General features: G+C 37.9%; 1 pseudogene; it reads right to left on the bottom strand.

The window, feature by feature from the left end:
• Positions 1-200: 200 nt before the first annotated feature.
• LOC137259722 (NAD(P)H-hydrate epimerase-like) overlaps positions 201-15,352 on the bottom strand; it is a 266,803-nt pseudogene continuing 251,651 nt past the window's right edge.

Here is a 15,352-nt window from a genome sequence, read left to right as displayed (position 1 = left end):
TAGCGAGTAACACGAAAACATGGTACGTCACTTATAGCACTCATGCTTACGGACAAGACACGAAATGTAGGTTGCATTTGAAACCACCAGACGACAGAACATTCTAACAATATATTATTTATAAAAGATGAAACATGACGTGATATTTACTGACGGAATCACAGTTTTGATACTCTATCCAAAAATGTCTTTTGCGCTATTACCCCGAAAACATGTTCCACCATGGTAAAAGTACCGTGCATGAGTATCTCCTGTTCAAGGGAGCTAACTCTTGACTCACCAGTCCAATTCGGACACCTCGTAATTCGGACACAAAAGTCGGTCCCAGTCGAGTCCGAATTAGACAGCTTCCACTGTACAGCTAAAAGCAGTTTATCCCAACTATACCAGTTATTAATACATTCTCAATCTGTTCACAACAAATCTGCCCCAAACATTTCATCTATACATTGTTGGGTAAAGTTTGGATATAAGTGACACATTTGTCAAGCTATTAACAAACAGCAGGAGGTTGAATGATGGCAAATGTTGGAGAGGATCACTTGGAACTTTCTGCCGGTTCTGTGGCCTGTGTTTTCAGTTCTATTACACACTCAGTGCCTGGATAGGCAGGAAGATTGAGACTGTAGCGCTGTTCCAGCGTCTTGGGGACGAAGCGGCCGCCCAGGTAGTGGTACTTCCCCTTGAAGTGACGGGCACACAGTTTGGGAGCGGTCAGTGAGATGAGCAACTCAGGCTGGATGCCATCAGGGTCACCATTTTCCACATCCCATCCTGAAATGAGTGAGTGAGTGAATGAGTGAGTGAGTCAATGCCTGGGTGGGTGAGTGGATGGGTGAGTGAGTGAGTGAGTGAGTGAGTAGGTGGGTAGGTGAGTGAATGGGTGGGTGAGTGAGTGAGTGAGTAGGTGGGTGGGTGAGTGAGTAGGTGGATTAGGTGAGTGAATGGGTGGGTGAGTGAGTGAGTGAGTAGGTGGGTGGGTGAGTGAGTAGGTGGATTAGGTGAGTGAATGGGTGGGTGAGTGAGTGAGTGAGTAGGTGGGTAGGTGAGTGAATGGTTGGGTGTGTGAGTGGGTGAGACAGTTGGTAAGTGAGTTAGTGAGTGGGTGAGTGAAAGGGTGGGTAGGTGAATGTAAGTGAGTGAGTGACTTGAGGCCTATCAAAAAATCTTTTCCACTGCGCAGAAAAACACAGAAAAGCCCACATTAAAATAACAACAAAAACATATTACCTTGTTAGTAGAAACGGTAAAGACAGACAGACCATGAAATTGCAACATTTTTACATTGGTGAACTTTGACCTCTACAATCAAATTTTCAAGCAGCCATGTCTTCCCTCATGTAGAAAATGTACAGAATATTTTGAAATAATTACTGTCAATCATTTCATACAAATGGAAAGCAAATTAAACAAGTGTGAAAAGTCTGAAAAGGAAATGTAACTTTTGTTTAAATTGGAAATTTCCTCTTTCATGTGTGCATCTGTAAAGTTGAAGGTGCAGGGTTTTCGTTTTTTGCGCACATACGCACACACATGCTGTCACATATGACATGTATATTTACCAGGAATTAGTTCTACCGACAGGACGTCAGTGTTGCAGATTTGGAGGTCACATGCGACATGTATATTTACCAGGAATTAGTTCTACTGACAGGACGTCAGTGTTGCAGATTTGGAGGTCACATACGACATGTATATTTACCAGGAATTAGTTCTACCGACAGGACGTCAGTGTTGCAGATTTGGAGGTCACATGCGACATGTATATTTACCAGGAATTAGTTCTACCGACAGGACGTCAGTGTTGCAGATTTGGAGGTCACATGCGACATGTATATTTACCAGGAATTAGTTCTACCGACAGGACGTCAGTGTTGCAGATTTGGAGGTCACATACGACATGTATATTTACCAGGAATTAGTTCTACCGACAGGACGTCAGTGTTGCAGATTTGGAGGTCACATACGACATGTATATTTACCAGGAATTAGTTCTACCGACAGGACGTCACTGTTGCAGATTTGGAGGTCACATACGACATGTATATTTACCAGGAATTAGTTCTACTGACAGGACGTCAGTGTTGCAGATTTGGAGGTCACATGCGACATGTATATTTACCAGGAATTAGTTCTACTGACAGGACGTCAGTGCTGCAGATTTGGAGGTCACATACAACATGTATATTTACCAGGAATTAGTTCTACTGACAGGACGTCAGTGTTGCAGATTTGGAGGTCACATGCGACATGTATATTTACCAGGAATTAGTTCTACTGACAGGACGTCAGTGCTGCAGATTTGGAGGTCACATACCACATGTATATTTACCTGGAATTAGTTCTACTGACAGGACGTCAGTGTTGCAGATTTGGAGGTCACATATGACATGTGTATATTTACCAGGAACCAGTTCTTAACAAGAAACCACACAGACTCTACAATCTGAAAGGACATCAGATTTGGATGCCCAATGCAACATGCAAAAAATAACCTGGAACAAGAACCCAACCCAAAACTCAATACCTGAAGGGACGTCAATGCTGCAGATGTGCACATCGTCTTGTATCGTCTTTAACTTCTCCAAGGTGGAGGCAAACTCGGGCCGAGCAGGTGGCTTGAAGCTGAAGCCAAAGAGAGCGTCCACGATGAGGTTTTATGAGTCTTTGATGAGCTGGGGGTCGGAGGGGAAGAAGGAGAGAAAAGGCATGTCCATCCCCTCACACTGGCGGCGCAAGCTCTCAAACAGGGCTTTGTTGTTCTGCTTCGGGTAGTAGATGGAGGGCTTGAAACCCTGAAAGTCAGTGCAAGTAGTCAGTGAGTTTTATATATAGGGTTCCAGCAATTCAGTTTGATGCATTGCTGATGGAATGTGACACCTTAGTTTTGATTTTCGATATCCATTATCACTATTTTGATTCAATATTTGAATGCCTATTTAAATTATTCCACATAGATCAAAATTTTGACTCAAGCTTTAATAGTCTTGAGTGATGAAATACAAAGGAACGTGATTGGTTAATTATAAATGACAATGGTTGATTATAAATGACAATTGTTATTAGCTGACATCACCAAGCTGATGAAGACTTTCACGATAATAATGATGAATCTCAAATTTAAGTGAAATCTGATGTTGTTACTTGCATGAAGAATTGAATCACAAATGATCAAATTGTGGGTCCAGTATCGAAAACTGAATCAATTCAAGGTCTGGCTGAATGACTGCAGCCCTAGTGATATAGAGTACAAGTTTTTATGCCACACTCTACACAACTGCTGCCTGTAGATAATCAATTCTGAATCCTATATTCAAATGGGTTTGAAATGGGTAAGAGCAACTAGGCTGGGAGTTCTTCTAACACCTTTAATGTACAGGTGTAATGTAATGTAAGATACAGAAGTAAAACATTACACAAACAGGAAACATACTGACATAAATCTTTTATAGGTCGATATACAATTGTAAAATAGTTTTGCCTTGAAATAATGTTTATCTGTTCAAGGGAAGTAACTCTTGCAGGCCCTAGTGCTTACTGACTCCATACACAAAGTGAGCAAAGCGCCAGTAGTGTATCTCACATATAAACACCTGACAGATTAAAAAAACCTTCGCTCTGCAAAAATTGTCCAAATTGCAAACCAAACATTTAATTACACAATATAATTCCTGACTGAAGGAATCAGTCTTGTAAATCCAATATCCCCTATTTTTTTCATGGTATGTATACGTGAAAACGTGTGACTCACGAAGAGTTTGAGATGTCTGGCGCAGACGAGGCCGTCCCCGCCGTTGTTGCCTGGTCCACAACACACCAACACTGCACCGTTATCCTTTGACATGTTGTCTATTGGGAAACACTGAAACGAAATACACACTGCAGTGAGTGAGTGGGTGGGTGGGTGAGCGAGTGTGTGTGTGCGTGTGTGTGTGTTATTGGGTATCTGAATGGGTGGGTGTGTGAGTGAGTAGGTGGGTGTGTGAGTGAGGTTTGCGCCACCTTTAGCAATATTCCATCAATTATCACAGCAGTGTAAACCAGGAACAGCCTTCACACATTGTACTCATGTGGGGGGGAATAAAAGCCAGGCTTTTGACATGACGAGCAAGCATATTAACTACTGGGCTAATTAACCCACCACCCAAAGCACACTCTGGGAATGTCCACAACACAACAGCCTTGAGAACACAAATTCAAATAATAATTTTATATCTCTACCTTTCATTTTGCATACTAAATTAAACACAATTTGAACACTTGGACTTAACGCTATTGCAAGACATTTAATTTGGCAGTAACAATACACGAACAATCATATTCCAGTTTTCTGCAGTCGTGCTTTTTTGTAAATGATTGCAGATGGTGATGCTGGACTGACCCTGGCGATGGCGACAGCGCAGCTGTATCCAGCCAGCTCCATCAGTTGCTCAAGACTGAAGGAGTAGTCCTCGAACAGCTCCTGGTCAATCTTCTGGGCCTCATCCTGACTGAAACACACAACAGCAAAATCTCAATATACAGACAGAGTTTTATATGCTGCACAAATGAGCATCCAGTACTCACGAACGACTGAGTGAGTGAGTTTATTTTTACACCACACCACACCACACAAGGCACCTCAGTGATCAACAGCATGAGCATCAATCTGTGCAACTGGAAATCGATGACATGTGTCAACCAAGTCTGACCTGACCCCCCATTCCCGTTAGTCCCCCTTTATGACAAGCATGGGTTACTGAAGATCAATTCTAACCCAAATCTTCACGGGCAACAAATGTTGAGAATGGAGGCACAATAAACAAAGTTAACTGCATCCAGAATTATTCTTTGTGCACACAACACATCTATGACTTTACTAAGTGTTTGGCTGTTTCTTTCAGAGCACTTACATACAGTGTGCGAAATAGCCACTGGTCCATAAAAATCCAGTAGGGGCAATAAATCTCTGTAGTCAGTGGGCCCATTGGCTAATGAATTTTAAGTTTCTAATATATGCACCTGAGTATTAATTAAGCACCACCCATTTTCATGTTACAAGATTGTGTTTAACACAACACACTGGTCACTCATGATGTGGAAACCAAACATATGGTTATAATTTCGTTAATAAAGTGTCAATCCGTCACTACCAACACTGCTGCTACTTTCGGCTTTAATTTATTGACGGTCACATTGGGGCACTAAAACGTTATCAATAATCATGTCCAAAACTATGGTCACACAGACAATGTCTGTGGTCCAACGTACACAAAGTTCTCATAAAACGTTCACTGTTCAATCCTAAGCCAGCAGTAATGGCGACATTAGCATTTGGTGTATCCTCCCCTCGTACGGATAACTGCTGCAACCCTGCAAAAGGGTTCAATTTCAGCACAGTTCACTTATTGATGCATTGAGTAGAAAGCAATGAGAATACTTCATTTCACCTTTATATACCCCTCAGTTGCTTGTACCATGAAAGAACTTTAGCATGAAAAGCATACATTTGAGTCAGCACGTGAATTTCATGCTAACTGCATGTGTATTTAGATATAACTGATAGATATTAGACTTCTCTGTTTTGATCCCTTTTTGTTACATTCAACAATTATTTTAGTGGTGCTTAATTAATGCTCATGTGTGTATATATATGACTATATATATACTATACTTTATGACTATACTTTATATATACTTATATATATCTCAAACTTGTTAGTTAACAATACATTTCCAACTCATGCAAGATATATCACTTAACAAAAATGTTTTGGATATAACAGCTTAATCATGAGTTATTTTCATTATTTGAGCATAAACAAAATATTTCAGACAATCTGATGTTTTCATATTTGTTTATGAAGGTATTTTACCTTTTTGTAATCTTTTCCTCAGTTTACAACCAATAACATGTGTCAGCAAGTAAGCAAGACTATCAACCTGATCCCGCTAGTCACCTTTTGTGACTGAATCTGAAAATCAGTTCTAACCCGGACCTTGACGGGTTCAAGACAAATTCACTTGCCAACATGCTCCCTGTGTGGGCATGCATTCAAGCGTTTAGGGAAACAGTGTTGAAAAGGTATATGCACAAATGCACAATACATGTTGCATGAGGTCATGCAATATGTGAATTAGTCTTCTGGTAAATATTGTTTAGCCAAGGAGGCGTCACATTACGTCACCTGAGCATGCACAGTACATTCTTTCAAATGGCCGGAGTAGACGCAGAGTTAGAGAGCGGTAAGTGTTGTATATTTGTCTAACCATAACAAAGCAAAATAGTTTTTGGGGAGATGGTGTTATTTCACTCAGAATCAAAGCACATCTACATATGATCTCTGTTTTGTTTCAATGTAATAAAATAATACACCTGAACAGAGATGAATGAATGTGCCATGTCATGGGACATTCAACATGGCGGATTCTCAAAGTCTCGCAAACTATATTTCAATTTTAAGAATTGTTCTGAAATGAAGACAAGCAAATACACATGCAGGTGTAATACCCAAATGTGAGCAGCTGGATATAAAGTATTCATTGACTGTTGGTGACAAAAAGAATATTTAACATACCACTTAAGATATACACCGGAACAGAAAATTTGTCATATGGCATGAAGGACTTTCGAAACGACTGCCTTCCATGCAAGGTCTTGAAACTTGATTTCAGTCATAAGTATTTTTATGTCATACAGACATGCAAACACACATGCAGACGATTAAATAATTGTAATCCAGATGTGACCACCTGGATGTAAAGTATTTACAGTTTTGTGGGAAACCATTAGAGGCTTCATGTTTGTTTGCTACTTTCGATCACAAAAAGAATATGCTGACACATATCAGTCGAGCTGTAACGAATATGATTTTACAGAGTGAAACTGTTAAACTGTAAACAGTAATGAATTAAATTTTCAGTAAAATTAAATATCGGGGTTCTACCTTACACACATAGGAATGGCCCCATTATCTTGTCAACGCAGTCTTTCAACACAAAGTACAGTAGTGTTACGTTCTTTGAATATCACAATATTGAGTAACTGATCATGATAATATTAAGCCATGGTTACTGTCATGAAGACTCACAGAAATGTGGTAACCAGCCTGGGTACAATAAAACTTGACAAGAAAGGGCGCTTATTAAATTATTTGTCATTCACTAGAACACATAAAAAACATGCTACACTGATAAAACATGAAGCTTGTTCAGAATGTGGACAATTACAACATCTAGACAGTACTCATGAAATAGAAACTGCTTAAACACTAACTTTTGAAAGAATTTGTATTTTGTCTTTGTGGTTTCTGACATATGCCTCATAACTAACACTTTGATGATTTCGTGTTTCCAGGTAATGAAGATATATCACTTCAACATGGAAATAAACGGCGGAGGTCTCATCAGGTCTCTGAAGGTAAGTTATTTGTTATGGCGGTTATTTTTTATACTTTTTCCCACAAATAAAATATACCGCATACTTGACAAGAAAGGGCGCTTATTAAATTATTTGTCATTCACTAGAACACATAAAAAACATGCTACACTGATAAAACATGAAGCTTGTTCAGAATGTGGACAATTACAACATCTAGACAGTACTCATGAAATAGAAACTGCTTAAACACTAACTTTTGAAAGAATTTGTATTTTGTCTTTGTGGTTTCTGACATATGCCTCATAACTAACACTTTGATGATTTCGTGTTTCCAGGTAATGAAGATATATCACTTCAACATGGAAATAAACGGCAGAGGTCTCATCAGGTCTCTGAAGGTAAGTTATTTGTTATGGCGGTTATTTTTTATACTTTTTCCCACAAATAAAATATACCGCATACTTGACAAGAAAGGGCGCTTATTAAATTATTTGTCATTCACTAGAACACATAAAAAACATGCTACACTGATAAAACATGAAGCTTGTTCAGAATGTGGACAATTACAACATCTAGACAGTACTCATGAAATAGAAACTGCTTAAACACTAACTTTTGAAAGAATTTGTATTTTGTCTTTGTGGTTTCTGACATATGCCTCATAACTAACACTTTGATGATTTCGTGTTTCCAGGTAATGAAGATATATCACTTCAACATGGAAATAAACGGCAGAGGTCTCATCAGGTCTCTGAAGGTAAGTTATTTGTTATGGCGGTTATTTTTTATACTTTTTCCCACAAATAAAATATACCGCATACTTGACAAGAAAGGGCGCTTATTAAATTATTTGTCATTCACTAGAACACATAAAAAACATGCTACACTGATAAAACATGAAGCTTGTTCAGAATGTGGACAATTACAACATCTAGACAGTACTCATGAAATAGAAACTGCTTAAACACTAACTTTTGAAAGAATTTGTATTTTGTCTTTGTGGTTTCTGACATATGCCTCATAACTAACACTTTGATGATTTCGTGTTTCCAGGTAATGAAGATATATCACTTCAACATGGAAATAAACGGCAGAGGTCTCATCAGGTCTCTGAAGGTAAGTTATTTGTTATGGCGGTTATTTTTTATACTTTTTCCCACAAATAAAATATACCGCATACTTGACAAGAAAGGGCGCTTATTAAATTATTTGTCATTCACTAGAACACATAAAAAACATGCTACACTGATAAAACATGAAGCTTGTTCAGAATGTGGACAATTACAACATCTAGACAGTACTCATGAAATAGAAACTGCTTAAACACTAACTTTTGAAAGAATTTGTATTTTGTCTTTGTGGTTTCTGACATATGCCTCATAACTAACACTTTGATGATTTCGTGTTTCCAGGTAATGAAGATATATCACTTCAACATGGAAATAAACGGCAGAGGTCTCATCAGGTCTCTGAAGGTAAGTTATTTGTTATGGCGGTTATTTTTTATACTTTTTCCCACAAATAAAATATACCGCATACTTGACAAGAAAGGGCGCTTATTAAATTATTTGTCATTCACTAGAACACATAAAAAACATGCTACACTGATAAAACATGAAGCTTGTTCAGAATGTGGACAATTACAACATCTAGACAGTACTCATGAAATAGAAACTGCTTAAACACTAACTTTTGAAAGAATTTGTATTTTGTCTTTGTGGTTTCTGACATATGCCTCATAACTAACACTTTGATGATTTCGTGTTTCCAGGTAATGAAGATATATCACTTCAACATGGAAATAAACGGCGGAGGTCTCATCAGGTCTCTGAAGGTAAGTTATTTGTTATGGCGGTTATTTTTTATACTTTTTCCCACAAATAAAATATACCGCATGTGGGGAGATAGTGAACATGGTGCCACAGTTGACAGATTCTGTCTTACTTTTACAGGAACAGAAAAACAGTTTTCTACATATAGTTGGCAGGCCACAGAGAATTGGTACAACTCTCTAAGCTGAGGTCTTGACCTAACCTTAGAGAATCTTTTAACAGTGCAGACATAGCTTTGAAAAGTTGCTTACCTTGGCTGGTTGGTATTTTGTGTAACACTGTTTTAAGCAATATTTCAGCTATATGCTGGTGGTCTATAAATAATCCAGTATAGTGATCAACAACATGAGCATCGATATACACACTTGGGAACTGATGATATATGTCAACCAAGTACGCAAACCTGACCACCCGATCCTGTTAGTCACCTCTTACGCCTTTTATGGCAAGCATGGGTTGCTGAAGGCTTATTCTACCCTGGACCTTCACGGGTTGCATAATACAGTGAAAACCGCCTAAGTATAAAACGCTTAACTAAACATATCGGATAAGTAAACACTATTCTTTGGTTCCGGCAAATTTCTTCATTAATCATCACTACACACATCACATTAATCATCAGTCCTGTTAACTAAGATTGGATAAGTAAACAATACCGCTTAAAGGACAACTAAACTCAACTTTTTGGTACTCTTTTTATCACTGCATATGAAAGACTTTTGGTTAGTCATAAACGAAACACCATTTTTTTTTAAAAAAACAACAACAAACTTGTGGTTAATTAATACCAAGCCCTTAAAAGTTGCTAAAAAGCCGTCTGCTTCTCTCTCGCCCGCAAACGAAACCGCAGACAGATTACGTAACTCTATCGCCAGAGCCCTACAGTGACGTCATAGAAGGAACGATTTCTCCTTAAATGTATAGAAGCTTGTCATTTTGTTGATTTCTCGACGTCACCAAAGACATGCCGAATTGTTGTGTTGTCGTCAGTTGTTCCTTGGGGTCAGGTGATGGTGTCACTATGCACAGATTTCCACCAGACTCCGTAGTTTGTGCTTAAATTGGTTGTTAGTGTGTGCAAAGTGAGCTTTGTGGAAGCCTGTGGTATATACTAAATCGGATGGTTCGCCCCCAACCACGCTTCCAGGATAGAAAATGGAGTTCAAGTTTCCACGAGTTTGTAAAATCAAGACTGCTTACTACACATTGCTGACCAAAAGGATTTTGTATGGATATATCGCTTTCTTTCTCGGAAACGAGGTTGTGGTCGAACTGACAATATTATCGTAAGTAATATTATATTGACCCCATACATTGACCGATTCCAAGAGTGAAATTGTTATGTTATAAGCAATGTCATGTAAAATCCTAATGTCCATCAATAAAATACATATTTTACTACCAGTAGCAAGTAATTTTGATTTTGTAAGTCGGTGAAAACAAACTTAAATAGCATTCATCCTCAGACAGGGCGCTGCCATTTTTGAAAATCGTGAAGTCACGGGCTAAAGTCCCGTAGAATTATTGAGATTATGATTTGTTCTCATCAAGTTAGAAAATCAAAACTTCTTTTTACTGGTAGTTAAATATGCATTTGAATCATGGCCAAAAGGATTTTGAATGACACAACTTTTAACATAAGGACTTCTTCCAAGGAAGCAAGGTGGGGGTCGAAGTGACATTTATATTGCAAGCAATGTTATATTGACCTCCACCTCACTTCCAAGAGTGAAATTGATATTTTATAAGCAATGTCTTGCAAAATCCTATTGTCTATCAATAAAATACACATTTTAATACCAGTAGAAAGTAATTGTCCCTTTGTAAGTCAGCGAAAACAAACTTAAATAGCATTCATCCCAAGACAGGGCGCCGCCATTTTTGAAAATCGTGAAGTCAAATCCATATGAATTAATGAGATTATGTATGGTTTGTTCTCATCAAGTTAGAAAATCAAAACTACATACATATGTATTTGAATCATTACCAAAAGGAGTTTGCATGACACAACCTGTAACATAACCTAAGCGAGGTCGGGGTCGAAGTGAAAATACTGCACGATAAATTTCTTCACTTGCTAAATTTACTTGGTTTGTAATGTTCACTCACCTGTATGTAGACACTTGTCAATATACGTCTTTATACTTAGTCTCATAATCCTAATTACTTTATAATCATACTTGCATGCATTTTGAAACTTAATAAAAAGACGCGATCTGCGAATGTATAACAGGAATGTAATATGTAGACATTTCATAGTTTTCCTATATGTATCACAATTCACACGCACGCACACCCTAGTGTATGTCGTCTGCATCATTACACTTAACGACGAAAACAATGATTCTGTTGAAAGCTACGACAACTTATTAAAAACAAAAATGCAAATATTAAAATTAAAGTTATAGGAGCAATGTCAGGCTATTACCTTCTTCGAGGAATGTATCCATCAATAACCACAAAAACAAGTGATATATAATTCATTTGCAGATTTCCCAAGTGATGTGTCTTTTAACAGTCTAATATACAAAAACGTGATGTATCGTTTCAGGTTTTTCACATTGATGTACAGTTTCATTGGTTACCCAAGATAGCACACCTGGCAACTAATTACATAATGTGCGTCATTCTTTTTAAAAAGTTATTTAGTTAGCCAATAACAAGCAATAAATCAATGTATTGGCGCTTAATCCTTTGAAAGAAGGGTGTTGTTTTACTTAGACACAGACACGACAGAGTGTATTTAGTATAGATGAGTAAATGTACATACATAAACACTACCTTTTGACAAATCCCCCATTTAAATCCCCATAAAACTAATTAATCAATCAGTGTGTTATTGGTTAATCCTTTGATTGATCCAGACAAAAGAAATGCCAAATGGGGGCCTTTGTCGGGTAATCTAAGTGGCGTTACCACTAATTATATCTGTTATAAATTCATTAACTGAGCATCAAGTGAACAATGACAAATAACGTGTAGGTTTATACCACCTAACATGGATTACAACCTAGCGACACCAAGTGATTTTGACAGAATCGTCTATGAAAACAAGGGTTGTAACTCAAAAACTAGGCACAGCATAAGACAAAACTAAATGATAGTAGATTGTGAGAACATATAGCTTTCATTTTTCTGAACAGCTTTCGCGATTTCAGGTTTGTACAAGCCTGTAAACGAAATAGTTTAACCCCTGAAATGTAGATGAATACTGCAAAGATCCTCATTTCTATACCCACTATTACGTCACGGAGACGCGCCGCTCTGATTGGTTGAAATTTCATTTGCAGTTGAGAATTGAGCACTGTTGACAAAAAGGTCGATTTAAGGTAATTAAAGATCGAAATGAGCAGCTTTAATGACAGGGTTTCATTTAAAACGATGTCAGCAACTGATTTTGCATTGATACCCTATTAGGGTATATGTGACCTTTAAGTAAACGTTTTTACATGGTCCCTGGAAGTAAATTACTGACCAAATGAGACCTAAGAATGAAGATTTTTATGGATATCAACTTCTTTATATGAGAACACAACGTTTCGGAGTATTAACTCCGAAACGTTGTGTTCTCATATAAAGAAGTTGATATCCATAAAAATCTTCATTCTTATGTATTTCACTTCTAAATGCCCTTCAAAGACTCAAATGAGACCCGATAACTGAATTAGCCATCACTTCATAATTAGCGATCTTCAGATAAATAAACATCCCACTTACAGCTTGCTCTGGCGTAAGCAGTTTACAATACACTGACAACTGGAGGCCAGCCCTGATGAGTTGTTCAGTGTTATATGTAGCTTGGGAGTATCAGTGAGTAGACCGGTGCACTAAAACATGTTATATTACTTACAAATCTTGTCCGTTTCTCTGTCATTTGCAGATATTGATAAGTTTGGATAACTAAAAAACCTGATAAGTAAACAATTTTGACGAGTCCCTTGAAAGTTTACAGGTTTCCACTGTATGTAATGCTCAGTCATGTTGTTTTGTAAATCAACAGAAAGCAGCTGATGAGGCCTAGAGGGCAGTGTTGGACAGTTGGTTGAATTTGTGCCTCCTTAATCTCACACAAATGAGCTTCCTCAGGGTGGGGGACACTAGAGAGATTTCGTGTGTGATTTTACTTTTACACCGCTTTTTTGGCAATATTCCAGCATTATCAGGTTGGGATACACTAGAAGTGGGCTTCACACATTGTACCCTGTGGAGAATGCCTCAGCTAACATGCTGTCCACTGTCCTGCAAATGATATTGTCCCAAAAAAGTCAAAAGCAAAACAACAAAAAAGGCACAGTTTTTCTCCATTTAAGGTCATATCAAAGCACCAAAGGTGTTTAACAGTCATGCATTACTATTTTCAGAATCACCACCTGGAAGAGATGAAATGGTCCCTAGTCCTTCCAATGGTATGTAATAGTTCACTTAGCCTTTACAACAAAGATTTTCAGTATTTACCCTACATGATGAAAAGGATTAAAGCTGTACAGGAATTTTGTGGGATTCCTCAACATTAATTGTATCCAGAGTATCCTGACTAGACATGAATACCAAGGACTAGTCGAAAAGATACCAGTAGACAAAGTTCAAATATGAAATGGATGCTGCCACCAATCACAAAGTGTGGCAAAATAAATACCAGAGTTCAGAGAATTAGTGAAAATATATCACCAGGACCTAACCAATAGTGAATGTCGAAACTGGCAAAATCCAGAAGGATCACACAACAAGTAGATAAAATTCCAACAAGAGTCATCAGAAGATGACATATCCCCCCGGCGTCCACATATTTGAAAGGACAAATCATCTGACAGTTACTTAATGTCTTTTTAGAAGTGAAACCCATCCGTCCATTGCGACTAAGTCTGAATTCTTTCCATGGAAACCAGGAAAAATGAATATGCCAAAACTTTATAAATTGCAAAAGATGTGACTTTGTAGTCTGCCTCAAATAACTGCCAAGTTTTGCAGAAAAATATTGAACAGTGTTTGATTTCTGCACCGGAAACGAAGACTATCCCTACATTTTGAGACTAAGTCCGAAACGTTTCCATGGAAACCAAGTAAATAATAAATCATAAAAACCTGTAAATACCAAAAGGCACTACTTTGGGGACTGCAACATATATCTACCATGTTTTAATGACAGATATTTAGAAGTTTTTGAGTTCTGCCCTGGAAATGAAACACACCTCTCACTTTTGAGACTAAGTCTGAAACGTTTCAATGGAAACCGAGAAAGCTAATAAATCACAAAAACCTGTTCATAGCAAAAGGCACCACTTTAGGTTCTGATTGATATATCTACCAAGTTTTCAAGAAAAATACTGAACTGGAAAGAAAGCCCATCTCTCCATTTTGAAACAATCATCAAAATGTTCTATGGAAAAACAAAAAAATAAAAATGCCCAGAATCTGTAAATAGCAAAAGGCACAACAACAATTTCAGATTACTATATCTATCAAGTTTGGTCTAAAAATATCAAACGTTTTTTTAGTTATGCTCCAGAAACAAAATGATTACGGACCAGGCGTCGACACTATATCCTCCCCCTCCCCTGGCATGTAATGTATATAATGATTTTATTTATTAACCAAAAAAACTGAAAAAACATGGTCTTGACATGATACAGACAGTCATCTGGACTGGTTACCTTGCTTGTCAACCTGTGTCCTCATGGCTGTAGCAAAGTTGCAATACTGTATGCCAGTCTTGGTTGAGGCCCATGCGCTGTTCAATGAACATACTGTACAATAAACTTCGAAATTTGAAAGTGTGGGAACTTGCAGCAGCCAGACCTGGATTCAGAAAATGTAAACAACATATTCTGGAAGTCACGTGACCCGGAATAAATACTCAGGAGGCCATACAAGTAAGAATGAAGTCGATTGATTCCCTATTATAACTTGCAGTGAGAAATGTAGGTCTCGGCTCTAGGTCTCGGCTGTAGATGATTCCAATAATCCCCAGTGGTAGAAATCCTCAGCAAAGACTGTAAGTTCATAATGTAAACATAATAGTACATCAGAATGACCTTGGACATAATTGCGAAGACAATCAGTGACTGTCAAACACTAAATAAACTGTGAACTACTATTTCATACTGGCGACGAATCATTCGAGACTTGCAATTGGTAGCTGTGACTGTGAGTGTATCTATAT

This window comes from Haliotis asinina, chromosome 13 (genome assembly GCF_037392515.1).
Source record: "Haliotis asinina isolate JCU_RB_2024 chromosome 13, JCU_Hal_asi_v2, whole genome shotgun sequence".
Classification (NCBI taxonomy): Eukaryota; Metazoa; Mollusca; class Gastropoda; order Lepetellida; family Haliotidae; genus Haliotis; species Haliotis asinina.
Note: the sequence above shows the minus strand (reverse complement) of the source record. Positions and strands in the feature narration are given on the sequence as shown.